This window comes from Schistocerca serialis, chromosome 5, assembly GCF_023864345.2.
Source record: "Schistocerca serialis cubense isolate TAMUIC-IGC-003099 chromosome 5, iqSchSeri2.2, whole genome shotgun sequence".
Taxonomy (NCBI): Eukaryota; Metazoa; Arthropoda; class Insecta; order Orthoptera; family Acrididae; genus Schistocerca; species Schistocerca serialis.
This window is the reverse complement of record NC_064642.1, coordinates 317,481,829-317,500,197: the sequence shown is the minus strand read 5'-3', so window position 1 is coordinate 317,500,197 and position 18,369 is coordinate 317,481,829. Positions and strand designations below refer to the sequence as shown.

General features: G+C 42.5%; 1 protein-coding gene across 1 annotated transcript in view; it reads right to left on the bottom strand.

The window, feature by feature from the left end:
• The window catches only part of LOC126481920 (neuroendocrine convertase 2), a 1,488,910-nt gene that overhangs the window by 1,030,933 nt on the left and 439,608 nt on the right, over positions 1–18,369 (bottom strand). The gene's annotated exons all lie outside the window — the stretch shown is intronic.

The following is an 18,369-nucleotide window of genomic DNA, read 5'->3' as shown; positions in this document are numbered from 1 at the left end:
TATTATTTATTTTCAGCATACTCTGCGAGCGCACCGCTTAATGAACATGCATACGATGTTTCAGCGTTCTGCTATGAATACAGCCTGTACTGCAGCACTCGGAATGCCTTCAGTTTAATTACAACCACCTGGTACCTTCTACGTGTCCGTTAGGCCACCAAGCAGCATTAAGTAGTCGTCACGTTTTGGCTTATTAGCGTATATTCGACTATTTTATTCTTCGTAACACGAATCTACATTTTTGCAGATCATGCCGATCACAAATTTCAGTTATCCGCTGTCACAAAATTGGAATTCGTCTGCTTAAATTAGTAAATTAGAATTTCTAATGTTCTCTAGACGATGTGGTCGTTAGAGACGGAGTTAATGTTCGGATAGGGGGAGGGTGGGCAATAACGCTGGTCGTATTGTTTTGTTTTGAATGTAACTATGTGGATATTTGCGTAGAAGCAGTCTAGGAAAACTGTGGATAACCTATATATCAAAGCGTGGACGGACAATAAGACCTCTGACGACCAGACCAGTGTTTGACTCTTTCACCCTGTCATTCGATCTATTTTTGGAATGTGGTATCGATTAGACACATTAAGCCACGTGACTTGTGCAGGAAAAGCCTTAGTAAATCTGGTTATATACGGGGTGAACATAAATAAAACAGACAAACTGCAGGGAAAGATTCCTGACTGGCAATGGAGGAAAAAAGGTCCAATGAACATGTGTCCGCGTGGTGTGTGCCCCTTGTGTGTTGCAGGCTGTGTGATTGCCGCGGCTTACTGTAAGGAGGAGAAAGGTCGGTATTCATGTCGGGAACAAGCAGAGATGATGGCAATGGTCGAGAAGCAGCACGGCTATACCAAAACAAGTGTCCTCACAGACACACTCCACATCACATAATTCCCTGCTCGTGACCTATGATCACACAAATACCCAAAAGGGGCATGAAATGTTATATGATGAGGTTGGTGTCAGAGAGGATACTTGTTTTGGTATAGCTGAGCTGCCTCAAGACCGTTGCCGTCTGCTTGGCCATAAAAAAAAAACATCAGCTGCTTACAGCAAGCTGCGTCAATTACATAGCCTACAACACGCAAGGAACACAAGGCATGTGGTCACAGGAACTTCCATTCGTCAGTGCCGTTTATCGTGGCAACTGTACATTTCCAGACACATGTTCATTTGACCTTTCTTGCTCCATTTCCAATCAGAAATTCGACGCTGTCGCTTGTCATTTTATTTCAGTTCACCGTGTACATAGCCAAATGAACTAAGACCTTTGGCGCACAAGTCACGTTGGTTTATCACGTCTAAACGATACCATATTCCATAAATAGGAAAAGTGACAGGGTGAAGGAGCTGGGCTGGTGGCCAGCGGTCCTATTGTTCGTCTAATCTTTGATATTTAGGTTATCCACAGTTTCCCTAGACTGCTTATCGCAAATATCCCGATAGTTCCATTCAGAAGATCATGACCAGCATTATTCCCCAACCTCGCCCAATCCGTACATTAGCTCCGCCTACAGAACACTAGAAATTCTAATTTACTAATTTAAGCACACGAATTCCGATGTTGTCGCACCGAATAACTGAAATTTGTGATTGGCATGATCTGCAAAAATGTAGATTCGTGTTATGAAAGAATAAAATAGTGGAATATACGCTAAGCCGAAACACGACGACTACTTAATGCTACTTGGGGGTCTAGCGGACATATGGAAAGTACCAGGCGGTTATAATTAAACTGACGGTGTTCCAAGTGCTGTAGTGCAGGCTGTATTCATCGCGGACGCTGAAACAGCGTATGAATGTTCATTAAGTGGTGCGCTTGCGGGGTACGCTGAAAAAAATAGCAGTTGTAGTTCCTGCCACGTGAAAATATGGCACTGTAAACAGTCAGAATGTGGTGTGCCAAAAGGCGAGGAACGTACAAACACATGATAACGGTGGTTCTCGCAAGTTTATATATGAGCGTGATCACAAGTTACAACATGTGTTCAATATGGTATATCGACTTAGCAACGCTGCTTTCGCTACACGGCATGGCTGACAGTTGCTTGCAGTATATCTGTAATCAGAGCGATGTGTTGTAGTATGCTACCCTTCAGAAGAGTAAGATTCCGGATACATCGCTAACAGACACGGTCTTTCAAACATTTCTACACCCAGAAGTCACATGGACCTCGCTAAGGTAGTTTGGAAGACCATACGTCTTGAAACTGCCTAGATATGATGCGGTCGTTACTATACCTTCCTACAAGTAAATATTTCACCTGGCAAGCGACATGCGGTGTCACCTCATCTTGCATGAAAATAGTGCTGTGGCTAAAAATAGTGCTGCAGATACAATTGCGCTCTTGCAAAGCTGGAATCACGCGTTGCACAAGGAGCTACTTATAGCTTGCAAATGTCACGATTCACCTACCAGGGCCACGAGGTGCCATCTTCTGGAAGAAAAATGAATCGAGATGAAGGAGCTTGTGAAACCACACCACACGGTCACAAGAGCTGAGTGCTCATTTTCGTGCACAACATGTGGCAGAGTAGAGCCCCATTATGCGACAGTTCTGTTGATTCACGGCACTGTTATGAGTATAACGTGGCTCATCTGTCCAAGGAATATTCGCCAGCCATATGTCATTTAGTCTCTTTATGTCCATCGTTTTAGAGATAGTTGAGGGACCCGGCTGTTCGGTAAAGGATGTCAAATTAAATACCTTTCAGCAGTCTAGTTTACAGCCTTATTTTATTTCGCAACCAGTTTAAGCGTTTTACTACGCCATCTTCAGGTCCCTGACCGAGGTGTAGGAAGATTCTACCTCGGTTGTAATCAAAACAGGGGCTAGCAATACTGGTATTAGTAAATTTTTGCAATAGCGATCATTTCAACCGTCTGCGGGTCGGCAGATGGCGGTTAAAGTGACGGCTATTGCAAAAATTTACTAATACCAGTATTGCTGGCCCCTGTTTTGATCACAACCGAGGTAGAATCTAGCTACACGTCGGTCAGGGGCCTGAAGATGGCGTAGTAAAACGCTGAAACTGTTGCCATATAAAATAAGGTTGGAGAGTAGAGACTGAAACGTATTTAATTTGACATATTGTATGTCATTTATTTCCACGGATGCCAAAAATCGAAGGGCAAAGTCACGGATTTGTAACCTCCCTAAAGGCTTCGCTTGGTGCACCTTTTGAATTTTATAGGGACACCAGTGCAAAATGTACCGAAAAATCCTTTGAAGTGTTGACAAGGGAGAGATAATTCGCGTCAGAAAGTCCGAGCAGTGATTATATAATGCAGATGTGTGCTGCGTGGTCGGCTGCAGCTACAGCAACTTCATCAACAACTGCCATGAGAATGAGCCACCTCCCTCTCCCTGTTGCGTCACTCAAGTCACCTGTTTCTTCACATTTCTTGATCGTATTCTTTAGCCCATTTATTGACAAGGGTAGCTCATAACCACGCCGTTGAGTGTACATAAACTCCAAACACACACTGTTAACATGGGGCCTCTTCAGAGCTTATTCCCGCGGTGCAGCGCTGCCATTTCTGCTGTTCTGATAACACAACTTTACCAGCACTGCAGAGTCTTTCCCTTAATAGCTACTGCAATTCATATAGAGAACGTCCACCATCTTAGCTCTTTACACCAACAGTCTTCACAAAACAAATCAGCAAGTGTCACCAAGCGACAAGCAGTCTACTGACGAAAGTCAGGAAACATTTCAGATTTAGGCTGCTCGCAGCGTCAATTTTCACGTGGTGGCAGAAAGTGGAACTATTATTATTTTTTCAGCATACTCCGTGACTGCACTGATTAAAGAACACACCTACTATATACCAGCGTCCTGCAATGTGAATAGCCTGCCCTGCAGCACTCGGAACACCGTCAGTTTAATTATAAGCAACCAGTATATACGTGAAGTGGACACAAATGGAGAACCATTCTAGCTACGACACAGGCCGCAAATGGAGAAACCTAATGACAATAGCAACATTGGCAGCAGATTGTTATGGTACGATGCCTAGGAAAGCGCATCTCAGAAATGGAGAAGCTGGCAGGCTGTTCACGTGCAACTATTGGTAGCATCTATGGAAAGTAGCTGAAAGACAGTGAAACCATGAGTAGGAGACAAAGTGCTGGACGTCCACGTCGCACCAAAGAACTTGGAGGTCGGGGGCTTGCCCCTCTATAAAGCAGGTTAGGCGGTGATCTGATTTGATGACAGAGTGCAATATTAGTGCGAGAACAAGTGTTTCAGAGCACATAGTTCAGCCACATTGTTGAATATGCCCTTTTGCAGCAGATTGCCCGTAAGTATTTCACTGTTGACCCAACGACATAGTCGGTTACGACTGAGTGGGCAAGGGATCATCGAGACTGGACCGTGGCTCAACGGAAACGTCTCACCTGGAGAGATGAAGCACGTCTCTTGACACACAGCGTCGATGGTAGTGTCCAGACACACCATCATCGTGAACGCTTGCCAGTACTGGCAGCATTGTGCTGTGTGAGACTTCCATGGAACTTGTGGTGATAACAGAAGCCGCCATGGCAGCTATGAACTGCCGAACAATATTGCAGATCACCTGAATCACTTCGTTGAGTTTTTACTCCTATAGCGATGTATCTTCTCTCAAAATAACTGTCCGTGTCACAAGAGCAAAATCGTCCTACAGTGCTTGGAGGAGCATGATAAAGAACTCATGTTGATGTTTTGACCACCAAATTCGCCTCTTCTGAAGTCGATGGAAAACATCTGGTACCCCATCGGGCGCCACCTCTGCGTCTACAATCCACCAACTGGCAATTTACGGGAACTCCGTTACAACTGCGTAAACGCCTGGTCCGCATACGATTTGTCGAATCCATGTCACAGAGAATCGCTGCTGTATTTCGTTCCACAGATGACAAACTTGCTATTAAGAGGTTGTTTGTGGTCTAGTGAGCGTAATTTCTTGGCTCATCGATGTAACGATCATTTATCACATGTGAAATGTGCAAAAACGTTTACAGCGTGTCGTGTGGACTTCGGTACCCAAGCAACGTGAACTACGTTTGAAATTATTGTAGTTCTTTACACAAACACACAGCTGACTATCAGAAAAGTTCACAGACGTGGATTAGAGTTATGAATCTCGCAGAAACCTTCAGTTCGAATATACAACCGTGTTACTACCGTGAAGTAGGTGGACTGTGAATGCTGTGAGAACAGTACGGAACGCTAGTGTCCGGTTTTATGAAGAACTGCACTGGAACGGCACTGGAAGCTGGTGAAATGGCGCTGAAAGCTGGTAATTACTTTTCTGTTCTTTCCAGGTCGACGACACAGCCTGCAACTGACGGCTCGTCACGTTCTGAAAAGCGTTGGCGTCAGGGCCAGAGTCTGCGTGTTTCTCCAGCGCCGTCCATCCGCCAGTCACTGAATTTACGGACAACACGGTGACACGTCATACATGAGACAGCTAGAAACACAGTGATGAGAGAAGGGGTTTCGTCTTTCAGCATCCGATACAGTTTTATGTTAACAGAGACAATCTTCTCTGCTTTTCGCTTGGCGGCGGTGAAATCCTTTATTTTATCTGTTATTTATTTCATCATTTTGGCTAAAAAACTGATCACGATTAGATACCATTCATCCATTGCATAGCGAATGTCTATGTATGCTAGAGTGGCATTTTGTACTATGTCTTGAATATTCGAGTTCGTATTTCAAAGTGAATTAATAATGAGGAAAGGAGAATTTGGGCTTAATATTCAGTCGATATTTAGTTCATTAAAGACAGAGCACAAGCCGAAGTTGTACAAGGTTCACGAAGGATAGATGCTGTGTTGTTCTAGAAGGAATTACCCATCTACTCAGACAATGCATTGCCTGACAATTGACGATGTTCCGTAATATGACAAGAGGCGGTAACACGTATTACATCCAGGAACACGGGAGAACTTGATTGTTTTGGTGGTCCAGGTGTTATGATGTCGGGGGTTTAATATTGCATGGGCTTACAGATCACCAAATATCTCAAGAAGGTACAATCACCGGTCAACGATGTCGCGACACACTACTCCTTCCCCATGTGCGCCTTTCGTTTTTATAGATTACAATGCGCGAGCACATGCCATTGCGCAGTTGAAAGAAATCTTGGAACGAGAGGATACTCTGCAAATGGACAGGATTGTCTTTTCCTCCAGTTTAAATCCCACCGAGCGCTTATGGGATACACTAGGGAAACGTATTTTAACACGTCCACATGCACCAATGAGCATACAGCAGTTGTCAATCGTGCTGTGGAGGAATGGAGAGCCCTATCACAACAACTCCTTACCTACCATGTGACCACATAAGGAGCACGTGGCAAATCATACATATCCGTCTGTGGTGGAAGTACAAATACTATTAAGAATCATGTCACACCGATTGCACTTACCAGGGAAACATCCTGAATCGCTGTGCCTTCAGCGTATTTATTATCTTTGTCATTTCTGTTCGTCTACGCATTTCCTTGAGTTACCTTCTGTACTGTAGTGAACTGTACAATACTGTAAAAGTTCATTTTATGTAACGTCCAAGTTTCATCGAGCTATGTTACTTGTTAGTTACTTTCGTCCTTCAGTTGTGCACATCAGTGCACAAAATGGACTGGCAGTTTAACTCTGTACGTGATCAGTAGATACAGTGAGTCTCTCCTAACAGTCGCCAGGCACATTTTGCTAGTGTTTCCACAGATATCTGCAAGTTCATATTTATAATTTGTAGATGGAGTCGGTCGAAAGAAATATTGCTCTTCACATGTTTAATGTGACGCTCATTGTCAATGGGAAGCGTCGGTTTGCTTCCCTCGACAAACAAAATTATCATTAAAGCGGAATTGTGCGTGCCCATTCCTTATGTATTACTACGGGCAGTAGAACAGGAGGATTAAATTATAACCCAACAGCGTCTGCATAGCGCTGCTGCATGGCGGTAGCAGGCAGATAGCGCGGTTCAGGGCGCCACATGAGTCGATGCTGCAATGCAGGATTGTTCTTGGTATTTTACTCTCTCTGATAATACATATCGATAAAACGAATTTCGCACTAGAATAATTTGGGGCCGTTGTGTCGAATAGGCAAGTTAACTTCCGGTTTAAAATTAGTTTTATTTGTAATGGGAAACAAAAAATATTTCCCATTGACACTGGACTTCGCATGAAAGACGTGATGAGCAGTATTTATTTCTGCCGATGTCAGCTATACACTGCAAACATAAAACTGCATGTACCTGCGGAAACACCAAGGAATATGCGCTGGACGTATCTTAGAAGAGACACCTGGTAAAGGCAAAGCTGGTCTATCTTCCATCATCTGGCGGATTTGTTATTCTATTAATATAAGTCTCACATTAATGTATCAATATTATGAAAAGGATAGTTGCTATTCAGTATATAGCGCTGCGGATAGCCATAACGAATATAAGCTTCCGGCCAACAAGGCCTTTGTCAACAATAGACGACACCACACACACACACACACACACACACACCCACACACACACACACACACACAGTCTCTGGCAGCTGAAGCCAGACTACCGCTTTACTGGTGGCCTGGCTTCAGCTGCCAGAGACTGTGGTCATGTATGTGTTAGTTGCATTTGCTTGAGTGAGTGAGTGTGTGTGTGTGTGTGTGTGTGTGTGTGTGTGTGTGTGTGTGTGTGTGTATTGTTGACAAAGGCCTTGTTGGCCGGAAACTCCTTTTGTGACAGTCTTTTCGTTGTGGCTATCTGCGGCGCAGCATCTCCAATATACGCTGAATAGTAACTATCAAAAGTGGTTCAAATGGCTCTGAGCGCTGTGGGACTTAACATCTGAGGTCATCATCAGTCCCCTAGAACTTAGAACTACTTAAACCTAACTAACCTAAGGGCATCACACACATCCATGCCCGAGGCAGGATTCGAACGGACTGAAACGCCTAGAACCTCTCGGCCACACCGGCCGGCGAGAGCATAAACCAACAACAACGTAAGCAACAACGTAAGCAACAGCAAAAGCAACAAAACATACATGTTGTGGCTGTAGCTGCACTAGAAAATTGTAAAAGGTCTAGTCGTCGACACATTTGGAGTAAGAAACCTTTTTCATCTCATCAGTTTCTAAAGAGCAGATGAAGCAATATACCTTACAATGTGTTTATGTTAAAACAGAAATTTTATGTACATACAATAGTTTTCAAGAAAAGTTTTATTTCATTTGTTTGGTGGTTGTTGTCGAAGTTTCAAAGCCATAAAAGTATTTTCTATATTATTTCAGTGAGCTATGAATCTAAGAAGGTGCAGCCTGCACAAACATTTACCACATGACTAAACAGGATAACTACTTTCAAAAGTTAACAGGAAATCAAGAAATTATTCGGTGTGCTCATCAAAAATTTGCAAGGACAATCAATCAATGGGAATAACTGGTGTGTGTGGTCAGAAGACAGAGGCATATTGTACACACATAAAAACTCAGAAGTGGACCCCGAAGATAAATTTACATTTGATGGACACGGCATGCATGAATTCTTAGCTTCTGTACCGGAATGACAGAAAAGCAAATAAAGTTCCACAAAATGACATACATTTCTGCTTGCAATCCGAATGGCTGTGAGAGATTATCTCGTTACGGCACCAAGTGAAATATCTTGCGAGGACGGTCGATCATGAAGTATCAGAAGAAGAATTACACTACTGGCCATTATAATTGCCACACCACGAAGATGAAGTGCTACAGAAGCGAAATTTAACCTACAGGAAGAAGATGCTGCGATATGCAAATGATTAGCTTTTCAAAGCATTCACACAAGGTTGGCGCCGGTGGCGACACCTACAACGTGCTGACATGAGGAAAGTTTCCAACCGATTTCCCATACACATACAGCAGTTGACCGTCGTTGACGTTGTTGCGATGCTTCGTGTAAGGAGGAGAAATACCTACCATCACGTTTCCGACTTTGATACAGGTCGGATTGTAGCCTACCGCGATTGCGATTTGTAGTATCGGGACATTGGCGTTCGCGTTGGTCGAGATCCAATGACTGTTAGCAGAATATGGAATCGGTGGGTTTAAGAGGGTAATACGGAACGTCGTGCTGGATCCCAACGGCCTCGTATCACTAGCAGTCGCGATGACAGGCATCTTATCCGCATGGCTGTAACGGATCGTGCAGCCGCGTCTCTATCCCTGAGTCAACAGATGGGGACGTTTGCAAGACGACAACCACTGCACGAACAGTTCGACGACGTTTGGGGCAGCATGGACTATCAGCTAGGAGACCATAGCTGCGGTTACCATTGACGCTGCATCACAGACAGCAGCGCTTACAGTTGTGTACTCAACGACGAACCTGGGTGCACGAAAGGCAAAACGTTATTTTTTCGGATGAATCCATGTTCTGTTTACAGCATCGTGATGGTCGCATCCGTGTTTGGCGACATGGTGGTGAACGCACATTGGAAGCGTGTATTTGTCATCGCCATACTGGCGTATCACCCAGCGTGATGGTATGGGGTGTCATTGGTAACACGTTTCGGTCACCTCTTGTTCGCATTGACGGCGCTTTAAACAGTACATGTTACATTTCAAATGTGTTACGACCTGTGGCTCTACCCTTCTTTCGATCCCTGCGAAACCCTATATTTCAGCAGGATAATGCGCGACCGCATGTTGCAGGTCCTGTACGGGCCTTTCTGGGTACAGAAAATGTTCTATTGCTGCCCTGTCCAGCACATTCTCTAGATACGTCACCAATTGAAAACGTCTGTTCAATGGTGGCCGAGCAAGTGGCTCGTCACAATACACCATTTACTACTCTTGATGAACTGTGGTATCGTGTTGAATCTGTATGGGCAGCTGTAACTGTACACGCCATCCAAGCCCTGTTTGACTCAATTCCCAGGCGTATCAGGGCCGTTATTACGGCCAGAGGTGGTTGTTGTGGGTACTGATTTCTCAGGATCTATGCACCCAAACTGCGAGAAAATGTAATCACATGTCAGTTCTAGAGGCTCGACATATTGATCAATGGCCTGTCGCTGATGATTTAAAATCTGCATGGAGCTACGACACAACTCGTTGCAAACAGCATAGAAGAAGAAGACGTGGTAGATGTTACGCACAATTTTTTGTGTTTACCAAAAAATGCCTACTGTTTTCGCTTGTATGGCATAAAAAATTAGAATGAAAACGTGATATCATTAGACTGTGTACATAATTTTTTTAAATGAATTACTGACTGGTTTTTACGTCCTATAAGTACCTACTTGAAAGAATAATCTATTAAATGCAACCTTGGGTTTGAAGTGAAACACAGTATGTTGAATACATCCGTTCTGCGTCAGGGTACTGTGGTGAAAAATGGGCTGGGAATAATTTCCCTAGAACAGCATGAAGCACATCTTGGTGCACTGAGTTCCGAAGGTGATGGTATCCCGCATGCACTAGAATTGTTCGATCACTGTATTGCAAACCCAATACTGCTACCACCACAATATTGTTTCATATGCGACTCCCTAGCCAGTATTTGCGCTTCCAGAAACATATTCATGCATATAGCGGAAACACATAATAAAATGACATATTCGCGTAAGAAATAAAATATGAAGTTATCAATCAGTAGAAGTGGAAAAAATTGCACGTTATAAAGAATAAATACACTGTGTATTTCATACAGGTTTTGAGCTAGGTTATTTATTTATTTAACCAGGTAAGATTAGGGTCATCATGCTCTCTCTTACATCCAAGCAAGCCTTCTACATTTTTTTTCATTGCAGATACAGGTATCTCACGAAAGACGCCCGGGTGGGGTCCGCGGGTCGCACGGCACTGCCACCGGCCGCCGCCGCCGCTGCATCGGCCGGACACCACTGCGCTCGACTCTCGGACGCTAATCTGCCGGCAGTCGGCTGCGCGCTGGCTTCCCCTGAGTTGAGCATAAACAACGTTGCTATCTGATTACTTTAAGATTACCTTCATTTACCGTAGGTGCTCGAAATGATGTCCCTCTGTGATAAGAGCAGCCTGACATCTCCTTGAGGGGAGATTTACTATCTTTAGGTTCAAAAAATAGATTTTTTTTTAAATCGCATTTTTGGATCCATAAAAGTGTTAGAATCTACTCCTGAAACGGTCTTTCCGAATACTGAAAGGAAATGATTGTTATTCGCGGTTGAACAAAAAATGCACCTGCCTGAATTCGGCCTTTTTCACTCACCAGTTTTTTTTGGTAATTTCGACTCTATAGCCGCGAATATTAATTCTGTGCGCTTGCCCATGACTAAAACTGATGAAGTGATCAAGGAGTTTACGACGTACTAAGGCTTGGAAATCCGACGGCATTCCAGTTCGTTGGAACAGATGAAGGAAATTTGGGCAACGTATTTCCACAAGTGTTTGACGGATGACCACCCAAAACACCAAAATTGTCCGGCTGGGGAAACTAGTTGGTGCAAGTGGCGCATTGCAGAGGCTACCGGATATCTGGACGAATATGAACACGACCAGTCGCTCTCCAAAGAAGTCCAAAAAGTCTTTCATCCGATCTACGAGGCCCTTGGGAGGAAACACACAAAATTCACATGAAAGTTTGAACGCGTATGTTTGGAAGCATTTGCATTCTGGTGCGAAGACTGTGGAGATTGCGACTTTCCTGGCAGTGAGTAGTTCAATGAAGGGTATTCAGCAATTCTGAAGACCATGACAACGATGGACGTCGCCCTGGGACTCTATTCGAAGGAGTTCGCCAAGCATTCGGACGACCACCGGATTCAAGCGGCCGAAAACCGCGTATCACCGGCCGTACGAGCGGCTCTGGAGCAGCGCAGGATGGCCCAGATCGAGCAGAACGCCCTCTATGATGAATAGGAAGGACTAGTTTATGGACCCGGAATAGCAGATTGAATGTAAGTTGCATAATATTGCATCTATATGTAGTTAAAACTTCAAACGCGTTTTTCTCGAAATAACTTCTTTTATTGTGTAGTATGGTAAATTCAAATCTACTGAACAGATTGGCATGATTCTTTGTTTCCGACGTAGCTAACTAAATTGTCTAGGAATTGTACCACTTTTATTCCGATCCATCAACTATAAATATTTTGACTTGGCCGACGAAGTCTAAAACTCGATGAAAAAACCCATTTTTTTCAAATGGCCGCCATTTTGTTTCCCATGGTCCAAATAACTTAAGTGAGGTACAACTTCTAAAGAATCTTGTATACTTCGCTAACGTTAACTCAATTTTGATTTCAGACGAGCCGGCTGATCTGTGGCATACCGCGCGTGGAGGTCTAAATCGAAATTTTGTTTCGTTCCAATGGCACTTTCGCCTTTGTTCTTCGACATTTCCGATCGAAGAAATTCTGGTTTGTAGAGGAAATATCAATATACATTTTGACCAAATTTGACACTGATATCTACAACACATCCCGAGAAAAAAATTCTCAAAGAACATGCTTTTTTCGGGCCAAAGATAGTAAACCTCCCCTTAAAACATTAGTAAACACTCGACGAATTTCGGCAGCCTAAATCTGGGAAATAACTACCGGAGCGCTGCCTTTCAATTCTTCGAGCATGTGGGGATTGCTTGCGTACTCCTCGTCTCTTAACATTCCCCAAACACATAAACCACACCGATTTAGATGTGGAGAAGGAGGCGGCCACTCAACTATTCTATCATCAAAGACACTTCGTATTGTTGTCATAGAAGCATTGTGCTGCATGAAATAGCTGCACATCTTTTCTTTAGGCATTAGTTCTAGAAAAAAAGGATGCAGTGTATTATTCATATACCTGTCAGAACATATTGTTTCGTGGAAAAATATCGGTCCAATAATTCATCGCGTAGTAATTGAACATCACACTCCTGTTTTCACATCATGCAGAGCTTGTTGATGTAATTCATGATGATTTTCTGAATTCCAAAATCGATTGTCTTAACAATTTACGTACCCTGACAAATGCAGCCATTGTTCATAAGCAAAAAGCATCTCAGAATCAACTTCCCCTCGTGCACTGACTGTAACAGCCAGTTGCAATAACGACGTCGAGCAACAGTACCTGTGATCCTCAGTTGATGCACTACCGTTATTTTGTGTGCTTTCAGTTCGTGTTCTGTGAGCAGATGCTCTTGACACACCAGTCTGAAGTGCCCAGTTGTGCAGAGATTTTATCGGACTTCTTTCCAAGGCCTGACATATCTCGTCTAAATCATTTTGGTTAAAACACTAGTTTCTTTAGCCATTTGCCTGTGTAACACAGATCCAGTCTCTTGAAATTTCTTCACTAATCTGCGTATCGTCGGATCATTGGGAAAATGCACACCAGGAAATTTTCTTATGGATTCAAGCCGACATTCCACATATGATTTTGTTTTTGCATAGCTCAACACAAGAAACACTCATTGATCCTTAATGTGTACCATATCGGATGGAAACGCGACAGCAAACTCAAAACAAAAGACCAGAACTTTCAGTCGCACAGTATGGAAGACACGCGCCCGATGGTTCTGTCTGAGGACTGGGCCCGGCGACATATGGGCAGGGACAGCTCCTGACCCGGCGCAGTTGCAATAATGACTTCTAGCAGCATTGTTTAATACGATTAAACACGACAAAAAAAAACTAAAAGAAAAAAGAAAACACCAGTACACTCAGTAGTACGTGTAGGGAGCACGCGCGGTGTATTGGTGTCTGAGAACTATGTAAAGCGACAAACGGCAGACGCAGCGGCAACAGCCAGCAAACGGACCTCACGATCGGTGGACCCCTGCCGAGCGTATTTCGTGAGATACCCTGTATTAAAGTAAGCATTTTATACTAAATTTAGGAAAGTAGAAGTTACAATAGTAAATGTAAAAAACACACACGCAAAGTTTATATTCGTACATCGTAATTCAGCAATAATTAGAGATTATAGTAAGGTAGATTTTCAATTATAAGTTTATTTTTCATATTTGATATCTTTACATTATTTAATTAAAATTATGAGTGAGCATGGAGAAAGTGATGGACAAGGGAGAAAAAGATGAATGTGGTAACACTCACCTGAAGAATATGAGAAAAAAGATGGCGTGACTTGTAGAAAAAGGACGAGAGAAGAAGTTAATTGGAAGGAGATAGGAGCATTGGCTTTGTTAACTGACAGAAGGGAAGCTGGCTATATATCATAATTACAGTAAAGTGCTATGAGTGAGACAAAGAGACTGCATCAAATTTTTCTTAAAAGTAGCAGGGCGTTGGATTGAGCGAAGTGTGCAGGGCAACTTGTTCCAGAGTCGAACGGCAGTGACAGCGGAGGAGTTAGCAAATTTTTTTATTTTGTGAATGGGCACAGACAGGATACTAGATAGGTGAGACCTTGTGTTCGTATTATGATTGCACGAAAGATGTTTAATCTCTGAAGCGAAGTACTGGGGTGCATGCGCTCGACGAATCCATGAAGAATGCGTGTGGTAGTACCGTAATTTGTCCGGCCGCTACCATCCTCACCGCGCGTATGAAGCACTGGCATACTCATAACGACGAAAGTTACAGGCGTTACTCACACAATCATTCATGGTTAGCTCTAACCGTCTTGTGTTTCCACTACTAATGCTATGTTAAATTACTTCCAGTAAAACGAACGATTCCACGAGTTAGCGTTTCACATCCTGTGAGAATACGTTCCGAAACTTTTTGAGGGCTTAGAGGCAAGCAGAAGTCTTCCGGCACATGCAGACAGGATTTTCTGTTCAATTGAAAAACCCGTCCAATACTATACCCAAGTTCTTCACCGCTTTCTGATGTGGTATTGGGATGCTGTTAGGTTGAACGGGAGGCAACTGATCGCGCGAAAGTGTGAACTTATTAATTTGTCATATCTCTTTATATTCGATGAATTATTCTGATACAATTCTACCCTTGAATGACGTTTACTAATTTTCTATCTTCATACTCGCAGAATCCATGCGAAAAGTAGTTCATAAAATAGCTATGCCATGAGCGCATAAGTATTCTTTGTAGTACTCTCTCTGGTGGTTGTTTAGGGAAAGAAAGAAAAAAGAAAAAAAAAAAAGCTTCCGAGATTGTCTTCGTGCCGATTAGCCCGAGCTTGGTTTGAAGAATTGTAATCTGATTATTGAGATTTATGACAGAAGATAACAGAGACGAAATTGTACGATTCAATGGGAAATATATATATATATTGCTCCTTTATATGAAAGGTGTGTATTTGACAATTGATAATTAATGATATTCATCGATATATTGCGTAGTTGTTAATCAGAAGGGAACTCCCAAAAGACTGGATACGAACCTGCATTTAATAATCCAAGAGCTCCATTACTTCTTCGGAAGGTTAAACTTCATCAAAGCCAAATATCCGCTTGATCTGAGGTTTCCAGACTGATTATTCAACGCTCCCAAAATTACGAGGCATTTTATTTGTACAGATTAGCAGACTGCCGCAAAGCACGAGCCTGCAGAGAAGAAGAATCATCGCCTGATTTCATTCTAACAAGTAAAATTTCTGAATCATTTTTAGTGACTGAGCTATGACTGTGTTTCCTATCATGAATGATTGATTGCTCGAACGAATTGAGAGCTACAGAATTACGTAGAAAAGATAGGAGGAAAAATTACAAATTCCTGACCGCACACTAAAATTACTTGCGACCTTTTTATATTTAGTTTAAGCACCAGGTAGTTAGTCCACTTTGCAACTGAAGACAGGTCATTACTTGTCTGCGTAATCGCAGTATTTATATCTTCAAAGCTGCCACTTAGGTGGAGCTCCGGGTCGTCAGAAATTACATTTACAGAAAGACAAAAGCTGTAAATTATCATTGACAAAAAACGAAAACAAAAGTGAGCCTCAGACTGACTTTTGTGGCACTCCTGAAAGAGCAAGTTTCCAGAATAATTTTTCATTCCCACAGACAACATTTTGCTGTCTGTTTTTCAAGTAGGTTTCAAACCACTTCAGGGCTCTATGTGAGAAATGTTAGGGTGGAATAAAACTAAATGAATAATAACTCACAGGTCAATAACACCACAACAGGTTTAGGCACTGCTGTAACCACCGACTCAAACAACCAGACTATTTACTCACCGCCACAACCGACAGTGTCAGATATGCGCAGCAGGCAGTGAGCACACTGCAAAGTTTAGTATGTATCTCGCGTTCCTCTACTACGTGATGTCGAGTAGGGTGCACCTGTCGTTTACAGAGTGGGATAAAGCTGCTCGCACAGAGAGAGCAAACCACTATCGTATTCAGTCTCCATAATAATCACAACACACGTGCCGGCTACGCTGTTATTGACTACCTACGCCGCGAGTTCTTACACTGCTTTTTGTGTATGCATTTCTCGTAACAGTACGATGAACTTTGACTTTACACACGGACTTTTAGTATTTCACAGTGTTCATTCATATCATAACCGCAGCGAGCGTAATTTTGTGTCGTGAGCTGAAACGCCACCGAATTTTGAACCATTGTCTTTGTTCAACTGAAGGGAACAGTAACGTCGTTCCAAAAGCCACAAAATGCTTACATGGGTAATATATTTACAGTCTAAGGAACAATGTGTCAGTAACAAATATTTAACACTCTCATAACATTCCACATATATTAGGCGGTGGTATCTCACACAATGGATTAAACCTTTCCCAAACGTCCTTCTGGGATATTGAGGAATGCCTAAATGAAAAATTTAATTCTATTAGTCACAGATATTTCGGCAAGTATTGTAAGTTAATGCAGTTAAATTTCAACTATATCAGTCTGCCAATGCTTTGTAAAAGCATTACAAACACATGTAACAGGAAAATCGGATGTAACAGTTGGAGTCAACATTTCCCTCGAAAACTTAAGCAACTGCTTATCCGTTTCATCAGTGCTATTATTGTAGTATGGCGTTAGGATGCAGGCCATCCGTGAAAGAAGAGACACTGAGTATGAGGTGAAATATGAGTAAAGTAAGCTTAGCATGTCCCACAGCATCATTAAACGTTGTTTCTACGTTATTTATCTTACTAAAGTACATCATTTACGAGAATTGCCGTGGGTTATCGCCCCCTTGCGGGTAGTACACGCGGAAAGATAGGATACATTATTTTCCATGTTATTGCAGCCTGCAAAGGATGCTTTTCGCGGCATGAGTTCTACTTTAGAATGTAACCTACTGTGTCTCAGGGGTATCGAGTGGGGTACGTAGGGTGCTCTCATATAATACCACGAAGATAAGCGCTTGTGACTGTCAAGAAAATACCAAGATTTGTGTTTCAGAGAGAGCGTAGCAAGTGGCTACAAATAAACAATGTCTGAGGCCATTTGGAAGTTACTGAAGACGGGTGCGACACTGGTTGCTCGATTCTGCACGAACCTGTCGTAAAAAGGAGGCTTATCATTTGAAGGGCCCAGATGTGCGGAGAAGAATCCTGAGAAAGATGTACTGTGGTAGAGTTACGTGTTCTTCTCCAAAGATTTTGGTTCCGTTAAGGAAAGGTACAAGTGAAATTACAAAACGGTCGTAAATAATTGCAGGGAACTGAAAATTTGTTTCATAACATATCTTGGCACGCTGAATACATTTTTTTAGATCAAACAAATTGTTACGCTGACAATAGGTAAATCCAATTTGCTAAAAAAATTTTTTTCGCACTTCTTGATTTTTTATTTTTGAGTTTTGGAAAATCAATATATTTTTTTCAAATCCATATGCGGAGTTTTTGGTTATCACGGAAAGTATTCACAAAAAAATCTGAGCCAAAAATGCTTAAAATTGACAAAGGAGTAGCATTCTTTCATTGTGGCCATTTTGATTTTTTTTTTCAAAGAAGTTGAATTATAGGTAGTTTTCTATCACTGGATAGAGCTGTACAGTGCAGAAATTTAACTGAAGCATTAATTTCTTATGAATGTGTCTGTATATGTGCATAATCTATATATGTGCATAATCTGTTCGTACTCCGTAATTGTGTATGTGTGTGCTCCACATGTAGATCCGAAATCAACGTAAAGAAATGGTGGCGACGAGGTGTGAGGTTCTTAGGGCGTGCATGCGGTCAACATTCGACATTGTTCAGTTACTTCACATAACTTTATTCATAACACGATACACACGTACAATCTAGCGGTAACGCCCCTGCAGACCATCAACTCTAACGAAATGCTGAAGGCCGGCGATTGATGACAGCACAAAGCCTGGCGACCAGAGAAGACCCACTTACATTCCGCGTGGCCAGCTGTAACTGCGTCGACGACCCACCGGTACGGATGCAGCGAAGACAAAAATGTGTGATGTAATAATATTGAAAATAAAGAATAAAATTTTCAAACGTATCAAATCGTCTTTTCTTTATTTTTCCTCCATA